This window comes from Carcharodon carcharias, chromosome 6, assembly GCF_017639515.1.
Source record: "Carcharodon carcharias isolate sCarCar2 chromosome 6, sCarCar2.pri, whole genome shotgun sequence".
Taxonomy (NCBI): Eukaryota; Metazoa; Chordata; class Chondrichthyes; order Lamniformes; family Lamnidae; genus Carcharodon; species Carcharodon carcharias.
The window spans coordinates 140,280,789-140,294,457 of NC_054472.1; positions in this window are offsets into that span (position 1 = coordinate 140,280,789).

Consider the following 13,669-nt stretch of genomic DNA (forward strand, 5'->3'; position numbering starts at 1 on the left):
CAACTTAAAAAAAAGATTGATAAGACTTATTAAAAAATTGTTTTAGTGGTATACAATGGGCAATTCTAGCCTGCTTCAATAAGCCAGAGACACAAAGTCCATGTCTTAAAAAAGCCAACACAGACAAAAGATCTTTAGGATATAAATGGTCGAGGTTACCACCAACACCCCTTAACAGTCGAGACAATAACACCCTAAAGAAATTATACAGGGTTGTGAGTATAATCATCTTCAAATCAATATTTGTTTGCATATCCAATTATTAATTAAGGTGGATTTAGATATTTTATGTGAATTTGAAGTATAATAGTCATGTTATAATCATCTTTGATTATAGCTAACACATTATTATGGGACTACAGCATTGAATGTTTACTTCTCTTAAAATAGTCACAATCTGCACAAGTGAAATGATTGTCTTTAAGCACCATACATTCTATGATATAGTATCATTACTATAATGTCATCTATAATTGGTTCTTATAACAAATATTCATTAGCGGGTGTAAAAGAGTTGTAGTCTCATACTTGCATCCTCACGGAGCCCACATATAGAGTGGAATTTTTCGAGCCCACTGGCGTCGGGCATGATAGGTGGCGGGCGTGGAAAATATCGTGCGACTTTCTTCACGATGGCGTGAGGGCAGGTCATGATTGTCCGCTCAGCCCACTGATGGTGGGCTGTGTTTTCCGCCATCAGTAGGCAGGGAGCTAATTGTAATACATTAGCATATAATTAAAAGGCCATCCTGCCAAGCTCTTGGAACCCCGCTGGATCGTCCGTCCATGTTGGCGGGAAAGCATCCTGATGTGTTTCACAACAGCACGCAGGCAACGTGCACTTGGCAGCCTTCGCTTTGGGGGGAACTGAGATGAGTGAGTAGCAGCATTCTCCACAGCTCACTTGTTGTTTGCAGACCTCGGGTGCCAGGGGGTGGGGGGGCAGTTGCCCTGGAGGCAACTGCTGAGGTGGGGGTTTGAGGGGGAGGTGTCTGGGGCAAATGCTGGTCAGCCTCGGAGGAGACTTCTTAGGCAGTGGTGGGGTGGTGTCTGGGGGCAAGTGCTGACCAGCCTCAGAGGTGACTGCTAAGTGGGGGGGCGATGGGTGTCAAGTGCTGCATCCTGCACACAGGCAATCGAGTTGGGGACAGGGTAAGCTAGGGGAATGGCCACGCATTAAGGACACCTGTATAAACTGACCATGCCTCTGCAACAAAGTCAGGTGAGGCGCAACCTCAGGGATATGATTGGGGTCAGGCTCCTAGCCTGCCCGCCCATGCAAGCAACACAGAAGCACAAAGGGCCACCAAGCGCTCCACTTTATTGGACCACGGAGCAGTTGGACTGCACACGTTGTACAATCTCCTCACCAACAGTCACTGCTGGAGACGCTCACAGCCCCTTGCAATCTCAGCATCCTGGTTTGGACCAGCTCCCCCATGTTGCAGGTTGACAGGGCAGCCATGCAGTGCCCTAATTTCTGGCCATCTGAGGGGTGACCAGCACTTTCTGGGAAGCATTAAGGGGCGGTCGCACAGGGCCAGGAAAGGTGCTAAGTACAGCCATGATAGCCACGTGTGTCTCCCTCTCATGGATCCTGGTGACCTAGCTGTATGCCTCATGGTCTACAGAGACTGTAGAAGATAGAGGAGAGAGCGACTGAGGCTCCTGGCTGTGCAAAGGCAGGAGCAGCAACCTCATGAAGGGGCAGCAGGGGCTCTTGCACACACTGCCCAGGAGCTACAGTGAGCTGTGGCTGATCAGTGCTGTGAACCAGTGTCACTAATAACTATGCATGTCTAGGGACCTGATGGCTCACGTCTGCCACTTACTGCAGGACTTGGTGCCAAGGGGACATGGAGGACATCCACTGCCAGTGGCTGTGAAAGTGACTGCACTGCTCAGTTTCTATGCCAGTGGCTCCTTTCAGGGCTCCACAGGTGACCTTTGTGAGATTTCACAATTTGCCACCCACAAATACATTCATGAGGTCACGGATGCCATCTTCTCCATGGTACACAACTTTGTGGGTTTTGCTCGGGACCGGGACAGCCAGGATGCAAGGGCCATTGGATTCGCCCTGATCTCGGGATCCCCACGGGTGCAGGGTGCAATTGACTGTGCCCATGTGGCACTCAAGTCTCCATCACTACACAAAGTGGACTTCATCAACCACAAGGGCTTCCACTCAGTGAATGTGCAGCTGGAATGCAACCACCAGAAACACATCCTGCAGGTGTGCTCACGGTTTCCAGGGCGTGTGCAAGACACCTACATCCTCAGTCACTTGCAGGTCCCTGCAGTCTTCCAGGGTCCACAGATGCTGCAGGGTTGGCTCTTAGGGGACAAGGGCTACCTACAGGGGCCGTGGCTGATGGTACCCGTGCGGCGGTCTCAGCCTGCAGCAGAGCGACTCTATAATGAGGCTCATGCAGCAGCTCGCAACTTGGTGGAACAGACCTTCGGGATGCTGAAGATGAGGTTCCGGTGCCTGGACCAGTCTGGTGGAGCCCTGCTATATAGTCCACCAAGGGTGTCACGCATCATCATCGTCGTCTGCTGCGCCCTTTACAACCTGGTGCTACAATGGGGAGACAAGCTGGCTGAGGAGGAGATGGAGGAGCTGGAGTCTCCTCCGATGAGGACGCCGACATGGATGAGGGTGAGGGATTCTCGGTTGTGACGATGACAGGGATGAAGCTCTTGCACTGGCTAGACGAGGCAGGCACTCTCGGGAGGCCCTCATTGCTGCTAGATTTGTAGAGGATGATGACGACATGCAGTGATGTGTCCCCATAGATCCTCACATCACAGTTGTGAATGTCTGACTCCAGTCTGGCTTATCGCAGCACCAATAACCTGTGTGAGAACGCTCCTGTCATGGAGATGCAGTTGAGGCCCTAATAGTAGCTCGATCGCCGGAGGATGATGACAACATGCAATGAGGACACTCCATAGATCTTCAAATAGCCGCTGAGAATGTTTGACTTCTGTCCGGCTGAGGGCAGCTCGCTTGAGCTCCATGATCAGAGCCATCTCAGAGATGCAGCCATGAAACTTTAGACGCATCTGATGCTGTGTCCACCTTCAGCACCTCAGCCCTTCAGGAGCTGGTGCACAGCATCACTGGTCGCAGACGCTGGTGTGATGGGGGCCAGCCCCACATTAAAGGTGCTGAGAACACACAGAGTATGAGAGAACTCTGTGGCGCCTACTCACTACATTCTGGCAGCAATGACCAGCACTTTTGAGGTGCAGGCATCAGTAATGTTTCCAGGGAGAGTGAGGCCGGATCATCACTGTCTGAAGGCTGCACAGAGCACAGGGAAGAGTCCCTGAGCTGAGACTCCTGCCTTTTATCTTGTGCAGAAAGGTTTCACACCTGAGTGACAAGAACACTGCTCGTCAGAACAGGGAGCCATAGGCAAGGAGACATTCTTAGGAGTTTATTGACAATAGCGGACAGTATGTACAAGTGATCAACACCTGTGGCCAGGCTGTGCAACTACTGTTATCTAACTTTCCTAACCCTGACATTACATCTTGGTGCTCCCTGGACATCCACAGCAGAGGTGGAGGCAGCCTACTGACTGTGACGCCCTGTCTGTGATGACATTGGTGGTTGTCCTCTGGAGGGCCTTGGCCTGCTTTTGGGTCCTGCTTTGTGGCAGTGGCACCCTCCTCGGCCCGTGAAGCTGGATCTGCGGAGGTCACAGGAAGATAGGATTGAGATGGGCTAGTCCAGGATGGCCCCGGATTGTGCACCTGCTGATCCTCCTCCCTGTGGGTGCCCAAGGGCCCCTGGCTGGCTCCGTGAATGAAAGGGGTAACTGGAGTGAGATCGAGCTGCCCAGCACCCCTCTCGTATACACACTGTTGGAGGCCAAATCTGGCATCAGCAATGGAGTTAAGCCCATGCAGCAGTGCAGGAGTGACCTCCTGGACCAAGGTCTCCATGGTGGTCACCATTCTGCCAGTGTTGACCTCGGTGCGTTGCAATGCCGGCGCTATTACCTCAGCCTGAAGACGGACGGACTCCTCCATCGTGCCTTGCAATCTGAGAAGTGCAGCGGACATCCCTTCCTGATGTTCCGAGCTTGTCTTTGCAGCTCCAGCAACTGTGACATGACCTAGTCCAGACGCTCATCACCTGACTCGGACTCAGCAATGTTCTGGTCTCCAGCAATCCTCTGCGTGCTGGGAACCTGGGAAGTCCCTGCAGCCGCCTGCTGTGAATCAGAAAGTGCAATGTGCTCACCAGATTGTGATCCCGAGGCTACTCTAAAGCTAGGTCCCACCGAGGTGTGAGTCTCTGTGCTGGTGGAGGGTGAGCGCTGTGATGGGACTTAGACCACTTCAGAGGTTTCTTCGTAGCTTGATTGGAGATTCTGGGGCTGTGAAAGCAAGGGGAGATAATTAGTACTTGGCAGTGGCCTGTGAAAGAGGATACATTACTCACAGCATGGTTGTCTGATGGATGTTGCACTGCTGGATCCTCACTTGGTAGAGCAGCGCTGACCTCACCATCAGCACAGGACTGGTCCTGGTCATCGCCAGCCATCTGGATGGCTATGTTTTTGAATTCTGTCAGAACTTTGATTTCCGGCATCCTTTCACCTGTCTGTGACCTTTCCCTCCTGTTGTGAACCAGTTTGTCCTACATGGATAGAGATGGGGAGAGTGTAACAGGACGCCTGCCGGGCCAGATGCTAAGTATGCCTGGCCTGTGTGGATGGTGAATGGTCCCATGGATGGGATGAGAACAATGACGGTGTGTGTGAGAGAGTGAATGGTGATGTCCCTTGCACTGGCAGTGAGTGAGGGCCCTGTGGATGTGTGTTGGGTTTGTGAGTGTGTGAATTGGGAGTGATGCAAAATGTGACTTACCCTGGCAGAATGGAGATCGTTCATCCTTTTGCAGCACTGGGTGGCTGTCCTCCTCTGCAGGGTGTTTGTGCTGACCACTGCTGCTACCACCTCCCAAGCCGGGTTGGTGACATTGCCACCCAGCCTGCGGCCAGAGCGGGTGTATAACACATCCTGGAGGGATGTTGCTCAAGGGACCCATCGTTGAAGTGGGGCGGGGGGCTGCAGTCTTTTTGCCTTTGCTGGCCATGTCTCCCTGGCTGTGGTGGTGAGCTGGTGGCAATGAGCACTTTGCTGGCGGCTGCCTTTTAAAAATGGCAGCCGACGTGATGCAACAGCGGGGTGATGGTGAGCGGGTGATTGAGAACCCGCCTGCCATGGAAACAGCGTGTTTCCAGGGAATGCATAAATAATGAGACAGACTTTGGAAGATACGGCGTGAAAACCCATCATTTTTGTTGGCGGGTTGGATTCCATTTTACCCGCCTGCTACTGCACATCATGCAATTCTGGGAACATTCCACCCATTGATTTAGATGCGCGATGTAGGTATCTCTGACAAGGCCAGCATTTATTGCCCATCCCTAATTGCCCTTGAGAAGGTGGCGGTAAGCTGCCTTCTTGAACCGCTGCAGTCCATGTGATGTAGGTACACCCACAGTGCTGTTAGGGAGGGAGTTCCAGGATTTTGACCCAGCGACAGTGAAGGAACGACAATATAGTTCCAAGTCAAGGTGGTAAGTTGTTTGCAGAGGAACTTCCAGGCGGTGGTGTTCCCATGTATCTACTGCCATTGTCCTTTTTAGATGGTGGTGGTCGTGGGTTTGGAAAGTACTGCCTAAGGAGCCTTGGTGAGTTTCTGCAGTGCATCTTGTAGATGGTACACACAGCTGTCACTGTTCATCGGTGGTGTAGGGAGTGAATGTTGGTGGATGTAGTGCCAATCAAGCAGGCTGTTTTGTCCTGGATGGTGTCAAGTTTCTTGAGTGTTGTTGGAGCTGCACTCATCCAGGCAAGTGGAGAGTATTCCATCACACTCCTGACTTTTGCATTGTAGATGGTGGACAGGCTTTAGGAAGTCAGGAGATGAGTTACTCACCACTGGATTCCTAGCCTCTGACCTGATCTTGTAGCCACAGTATTTGTATGGCTAGTCCAGTTCAGCTTTTGGTCAATGGTAACCCCCAGGATCCTAGAATTCTTAAGTTAGGATTCTAAGTGCTAATTTTGGTAAACTTAAAATGAGTTGTTTCTGCTGTAATATAGCTGTCGATATATTCTTTCCTGAAATAATTTTGATCGTTTAAATGCTCTTAGGAGAGAGGACATTTGATTGCAGGATCCAGTCTATAGCTGGTAATACTGACTCAGTTCTTTTAATGATCTGAAATTTCTCCAGCTGAGGTTTTAAGCTAACAATAAGTTTGACTGGGTAGGTTTACCTTGCTTGGGGTTGAAAATAGTAGAACTATTAACAGCTGGCGTCCAACATGGGGCATGAGGATAATAATTATAAACCATCCTGATAAAGTATCCTCTGATATATGAGGTTATACAGGAATTCCTTTAAAACTCACAAACTAAGAGACCTTATTGAGGTGAGACCCTGACAAAAATAAACATGGCAGCAGAGCATAGTCTTGTCCATTGTAGGTGACCCTGCAAACTGTTTTGCTAGATAACAAAACGCAATTCCACATCCTTAACCTGCTCAGGTTGTTGTGGCACAGCTAATGGTAAATGCTGAGTTGTTCAAATCCCAGAAGGAAATTTGAGACAACTGCCACAACTATTTTTGCAATTTGTATGTTTTGAGATGTGGGCTTTGAATTCAGTAGTTATAAGACCACCGATAGGTTCTTACAAAACTAAATTAAACATTTGTTAGTAAGAGAAATGATTTTGAGCACATTCATATGTCTACAAATTACTACTATAATAACTTCTAAATCCCCTAATTAATCTGACCCCCAGTTATACCTCCAATAAGGCAACAGTGAGACACGTAGATTTTAAAAGACCCAGGCAAAGAAACAGGATACCCTGAACAATCTAATTCAGAATGAGTTTTCTTAACTTCAGTTCATTGTAGTCAGCAGCTTAAGGCATAGATGCTGAAAGCTTTTCACACTTGTGTTGGATCTTAAAATGCCTTCCCTTGCACACAGCCTTTTTTCCTTTATGCATAATTTCCCCTTTTGAATGCAAATTCCTATTGTTTCAATAGGTTTTTGGACTTTACCTTTCTAATAATAAAAATCTCTCATGGTACCAGGTTTACCAGTAATCTTTGGGAAAAATAAACACACTGTTTCTTAACTTCTCCTGGCTTGGTGAAATATTTCACTTCCTCTCTTTGAATTCAAGCTAGTTTAGTTTATTTAAAAATGCAAATGTCCTTTTACACCTTACATTCTAAACCTCCCCCACATTTATCTACTTAACATTTCAAACCTAGCTTATCTCTTAATATATCAAAGCCTTCAGACCAGCTACTTTTAATTCAATTGAGTCACACACGGTCACGCATTGACACATATAGACACAGATACCACTATTTTACAATAATTTCCAATAACATTATGTCTTCCTGATAAGATTGTTAGTTTTGCTGTTGATGGAGGCGGCACAAATGTCCAAGCTCCAAGGATTGTTGTTCCTACTGAAAATCAGACAGGGATAGCTAAAAATTAACTGGCAGCAGAATGTTGTCTTACAGCCTTTAAATCAACATGCTATCCACATAACAAATATAAAGACATTGGGTAACTTAGCACATAATCTTCAAGTGGGACATGGACCTCATATCTTTATAGAAGGGCAAGGGGATGCCTTTACCCCAGGGTGGTATGGCTTCTGAGTAGAAGTCTCATCAGTGGATAACTGTGACTGAGATACAGTCAAAAAGGCTTATGGGGAATTGAGAGACCTTTTCTATGCCTGCAGAAATGCTTTAAATTTTGAGAGACTCCAAAACAGACCAGCCTCTCCAGGTGGCCCAGTAATGCCAGGTATGATTCAACTACTAGGGCAAATGAATTTATCAAATCTGTGGAAAACAGGAAGGCAGGACCAATGCCAAAAAATTGGAATGGATGTTAAATAACTTGACAAGAATTAGCCTTGGTACAAATCAATTGAGACCGATGGCTCTACACACAGTAGCAAGCCTAATAGTAGGGCCTTTGGCTGTTCAGCTGCAGGACACTGTACTTCATGGGAGGCAACATATGTCATGCCTGTGAGAAAACATGTGGTAAACCACTCATTTCTGAATTAGTTACAATGCTAGTAAAAAATAACAGAAGAACATGGGCTTCCTACTGCCTATGAAATAGGGCATACTTTAACAGGAAGTAATTGGGACATAATGCATAGATGTTTGCTGTGCTGTTATCAAGGCCCAGCCATAAAATTAAATTGTGAAACAGGCTTTAGCAAATGTACAAAATAATCAGGATAAATTCCTACAAGCTCATAGAATTATTGAGAATGCACATGCTTTCACAAACATTCCAATTGTGAAAGAGAAAAAATAATGAAAAATAAAAATAAGCCCTTCAAACTCTTATTAAAGCAAGACCCCTACAAGGGAAAAACGAAACTGAGGTCTGAATTGAAAAATCAGGCATAAAAGTCTTACGAAAATGACAGTCCCTGTAAGAAAAATGACAAAAATCAGATATGACAGATGGGATAGTTTCATAAATGATGACACTATAGTGTGGAAATTTATAAAGCCAGAAATGGATTTGGAACATCTACCACCAATGGAAGATTATGATGGGTTGCACAAAAAGTCAGGACAAAAACAGATTACAAAACTATTGCTCGGGTTCCTGTAGCTAAAGAAAAATTTATAAATGATACAGACTATCAGGTAGAAAAAACACTTTCAATGAATCTAGGCTCATATAATGCACAATATTCTGAAGTGGCAGCCTTAGAATGGGTACTTTTACAAGCTTCAGATCAACCAACTCTTATCTGTACAGATAGTTACTATTGTGTGAGAGCCTATAGTTAAGATATTCCTTTATGGGAGAGAAATGCCTTTACCAACCATATGGGTAAACAAATACACCACATTAAGTGGAAAAATATAGCTAGTCTGAGGAAGACCAAACCAGATTGCCAGGTAATATGTTTCAAAGGATATAAAAAGGATGGTACAGATTCCTTAGTGAATAATATGGTGGAACAAGGAGATGACAGAGCAATTAAATAACTACTTTAGTTCTGTCTTCAGGGAGGGAGACACAAATAACTTTCCAGAAATACTAGGAAATCGAGGGTCCAGTGAGAAGGAGGAATTGGAAGAAATTAGCATTACTAACAATACAGTGCTGGAGAAATTAATGGGACTAAATCACCTGGGGCTGATGATCTACACCCCAGGGTACTAAAGGAGGTGGCCATAGAAATAGTGGATACGTTGGTTGTCATCTTCCAATATTCTGTAGATTTTGGGATGGTCCTGGAAGATTGGAGGGTGGCAAATGTAATCCCACTATTTAAAAAAGGAGGGAGGGAAAAACATGGAATTACAGAGCGGTTAGCCTAACATCAGTGGTAGAGAAATTGCTGGAGCCTATTATAAAGGATGTGATAACAGAACACTTGGAAAATATCAATGGGATTAGACAAAGTCAACATGGATTTATGAAAGGGGAATCATGTTTGATATATCTGCTGGAGTTTTTTGAGGATGTAACTAGCAGAATGGATGAGGAAGAAGCAGTGGACGTGGTGTATTTGGATTGTTAAAAAGTTTTTGATAAAGTCCCACGTAAGAGGTTAGTGTGCAAAATTAAAGCACATCAGACTGGCAGTAATATATTGGCATGGATTGAGAATTGGTTAGCAGACAGGAAACAGAGTAGGAATAAATGGGTCTTCTACTGAGTGGCAGACAGTGACTAGTGGGGTACCGCAGGGACTAGTGCTTGAGCCCCAGCTATTCACAATATATATCAACGATTTGGATGAGGAAGCCAAATGTAATATTTCCAAGTTTGCTGATGACACAAAACTAGGTAGGAAGTGAATGGTTAGGAGGATGCTAAGAGGCTTCAAGGTGATTTAGACAGGTTGAATGAGTGGGCAAATACATGGCAAATGCAATATAATGTAGATAAGTGTGAAGTTATCCACTTTGGTAGGAAAAACAGAATGGCAGTGTATTATTTAAATGGTGATAGATTGAGAAATGTTGATGTACAAAGGAACCTGGGTGTCCTTGTACACCAATCACAGAAAGCAAGCATGCAGGTGCAGCAAGCAGTTAAGAAGGCAAATGGTATGTTGGCCTTCACTGTGAGAGGACTTGAGTACAGGAGCAAGGATGCCTTACTGCGGTTGTATAGGGCCTTGGTGAGACCACACCTGGAGTATTGTGTGCAGTTTTGGTCTCCTTACCTAAGAAAGGATATATTTGCCATAGAGCAAAGGTTCACCAGACTGATTCCTAGAGTGGCAGGATTGTGGCTTGAGGAGAGATTGGGCTGACTAGACCTGTATTCACTGGAGTTTAGAAGAATGAGAGGAGATCTCATTGAAACATATAAAATTCTGACACAGCTGGACAGACTGGATGTAGAGATGATGTTTCCTCTGGCTGGGGGTCTAGAACAAGGTGTCACAGTCTCAGGATATGGGGCAGGCCATTTAGGACTGAGATGAGGAGCAACCTCTTCACTCAGAGGGTTGTGAACCTATGGAATTGTCTACCACAGAAGGCTGTGGCGGCCAGTCACTGAATATATTTAAGAAGGAAATAGATATATCTAAAGTCATCAAGAGGGTATGGGGAGAGAGCGGGAGTATGGCGTTGAGATAGAGGATCCGCCATGATCATGTTGAATGCCGTAGTAGGTTCAAATGCTGAATAACCTACTCCTGCTTCTATTTTCTATGTTTCTATGTTTACCTGGAGGCAAAAGCAGCAGTAGCTAAGCCACCAGATTTTAAACACATTCCAGTAGTTACTGGAGCAAAACTGTAGAAAATATAGATTCTGAGCTGCAACAATTATTGTCTTTATCTCAAGCAAATCCACTCGGATATCCAAACTAATATAGGTATTGCCAAAATCCAGAAGGTAAAGTTCTGGTTGAACTGCCGAAAGGAAAAGGGAATTACCATCAAAACAATAACCAGATGAATTGATTGCAGAAGCTCATTTTGGGCTAGGAAGCTTTCACCCAGCAAGTCAAGGAACTTTCTGCAAATTGACAAAATGTTATTGGTGGCCTGAAACATTGCAAGACTTATATTGCAAATTGTACAGCCTGTAGCCAGATGAACATATCTTCTACTATTAAAAACACCAGCAATAGTGGTCAAAAAGGATGACCAACCATTGGATAAGATCATAATTAATTCTATTGGGCCTTTACCAAATTCAAATTGATAGAAATATGCACTTGTTTGTTGACCATTATACTAATTTTGTATGGTGTATCCCTACCAATGGTGGCGCTCTTGAAAGAGAGTTAATTCCTATTGTTGGAATGCCTAGAGTATTGCACTCTGATTGAGGCAGAGCCTTTATTTCTAAAGCTGATCAAGATTGGGCAAAAGAAAAAAAGATCTGCCTGGAGCACAGCACACCTATCACCCTGAATCAGCAGAGATGGTGGGAAGGAAAAAGTGTAAAGTAAAGAAGGGTCTAATTAAACTACTTTCGATACATGGTGGTAAGTAAAGCACTGTACTAAAAGAGGTGCAAATAGGTCTAAATAATCAACCATTGCAGTCAAATGGTACAGTGTCTTCTGTGCCTCTTACACATGCTTGTATAGGAACTGTAGACATTACAGAGGATAGACTAGCACAGCCACAACTTAAGCAGGAAGTCACTTAGATGATACATGAAACTGAACAGAAACAGAGAGAACATCAATGGCAGAAAGCATTATTTAATAAAGTCTGGTCTCCCCAAATAGGAGAGCTGGTACAAGAAGAAAGGATTATTGAGACCAAAGTGGAAAAATTCCAACGCAGGTAGTAAAGGTCCACAGTGATAGAGTGGTCAAGACTGCATCTACAGGACAAGGTGGTAAGAAAGTTACGAAAAAGTATCAATAGACAATTTAAAAAGATGTCCAGTAGGACTACAACATGATGGATATGCTCAAAGCATCAAGTATATTCCAATCAGAAAAATCTCAGATGTACAAGAAGTCAGGATAGAGATGGAACCAATGATACAGGAAAAACCACCTAAGGCAGATACTCAGAACAAAAAACAATTGTAAAACTTCCAGATAACGTTCAGGAATCAATTGAGATGGAGAAAACAAAATCACACTCCAGCAAAAAAAAGAATTAGATGTAGATAAGGGAAACAATACAGGTCAACTTCATCAGGAATGAAGAAAAAAATTATATGTTATTGTTGAATCGTACTAAGGTTCTTGCTGGTCACAATGACTTGGTGATTCTAGCTATGGTACAGCACAATGGTGCACAAACAGAAGAAATATTGTTAGAATCAGAGATCTTAAAGAACTGCAAAATCAGACGCAAATAAAGGAAAGAAGATCACTGAAGAAAGCTCAAGGCAACTCAAAATACATCATGACTGGACTCAGAAATGGCAAATGGTGGAGGCGAAATCCACAGACATTAATCTTGACTAAAGTAAAATATTACTTGCCAATAGCTTTAAAGGTTGATTCAGAGAACTTTTAAAAAATTCTTTCATGGGATGTGGGTGCCTCTGGTTGGGCCAGCATTTATTGCCCATCCCTAATTTCCCTTGAGAAGGTGGTGGTGAGCTGCTGCCTTAAACTGCTGCAGTCCATGTGGTGTAGGTACACCCACAGTGCTGTTAGGGAGGGAGTTCCAGGATTTTAACCCAGCAACAGTGAAGGAACAGCGATATATTTCCAAGTCAGGATGGTGAGTGGTTTGGAGGGGAACTTCCAATTGGTGGAAATGCCATATATTCCAATAAACCTATTGTTTATTGGAACATATGGCATTTTATTTGTTGATATTCTTATGCAATTGTTATATCACTGTAAATGTTTGTGGTGACATACTAATTTAGATCCTAAAGTAACTACTAATCTAGCAGCTATCATATCTTGGGCAGAAGGATTTATATTTCATGTCATCCATAAGTGAATGGAACTCATACTTTAAATTCTTGGAATGATTAATTTCTTTGCTTACTATGAAACTTTTGTTTATGACGATTCTAGTCAAAACATGCATTCCAATACCGTCCTACAGTTCAAGGCAATTACACTGAACGTCAATGGCAATAACAGGCAGTCCACACCACCACAGATTCCCCTGCCACACCAACCAGATTTTTTATCTGGACAACCCCAAACAATGACATGGTATTGAAACCCTTTAAATTGACTACAGATCCTAGATTATGATTATGTAACGTGTTCAAAGTGAAACTGACCTCCCACCAGGATGTGAATCTACATCATGGATGACTCCATGTAATCTGACATCAACAAATGATTGTCTTTTATGCAAGGATGTTATTTTACAAAGATTTGACTACCATTATTTGAGCACAATTTGTAAAATGGTGAAATGTAATTGTTTTGTCACTTCTTTGAATATAAACACTGAAAGAAGCAGCTTTATGATAAGCTGTCCAGATGGACAACCTTATGTTGCAATGTTATCATCAGCTGCAGATGGGAAACAGATCCAACCTTATACACAACATGTTGCCACGTTCTCACACAACCACATCAAGAATCCTGGGGGAGGATTTTCCCCTCGTCACGCGGGCACGGGAAGTGGGCCCAGGAGCGGCCGTGCAACGGTC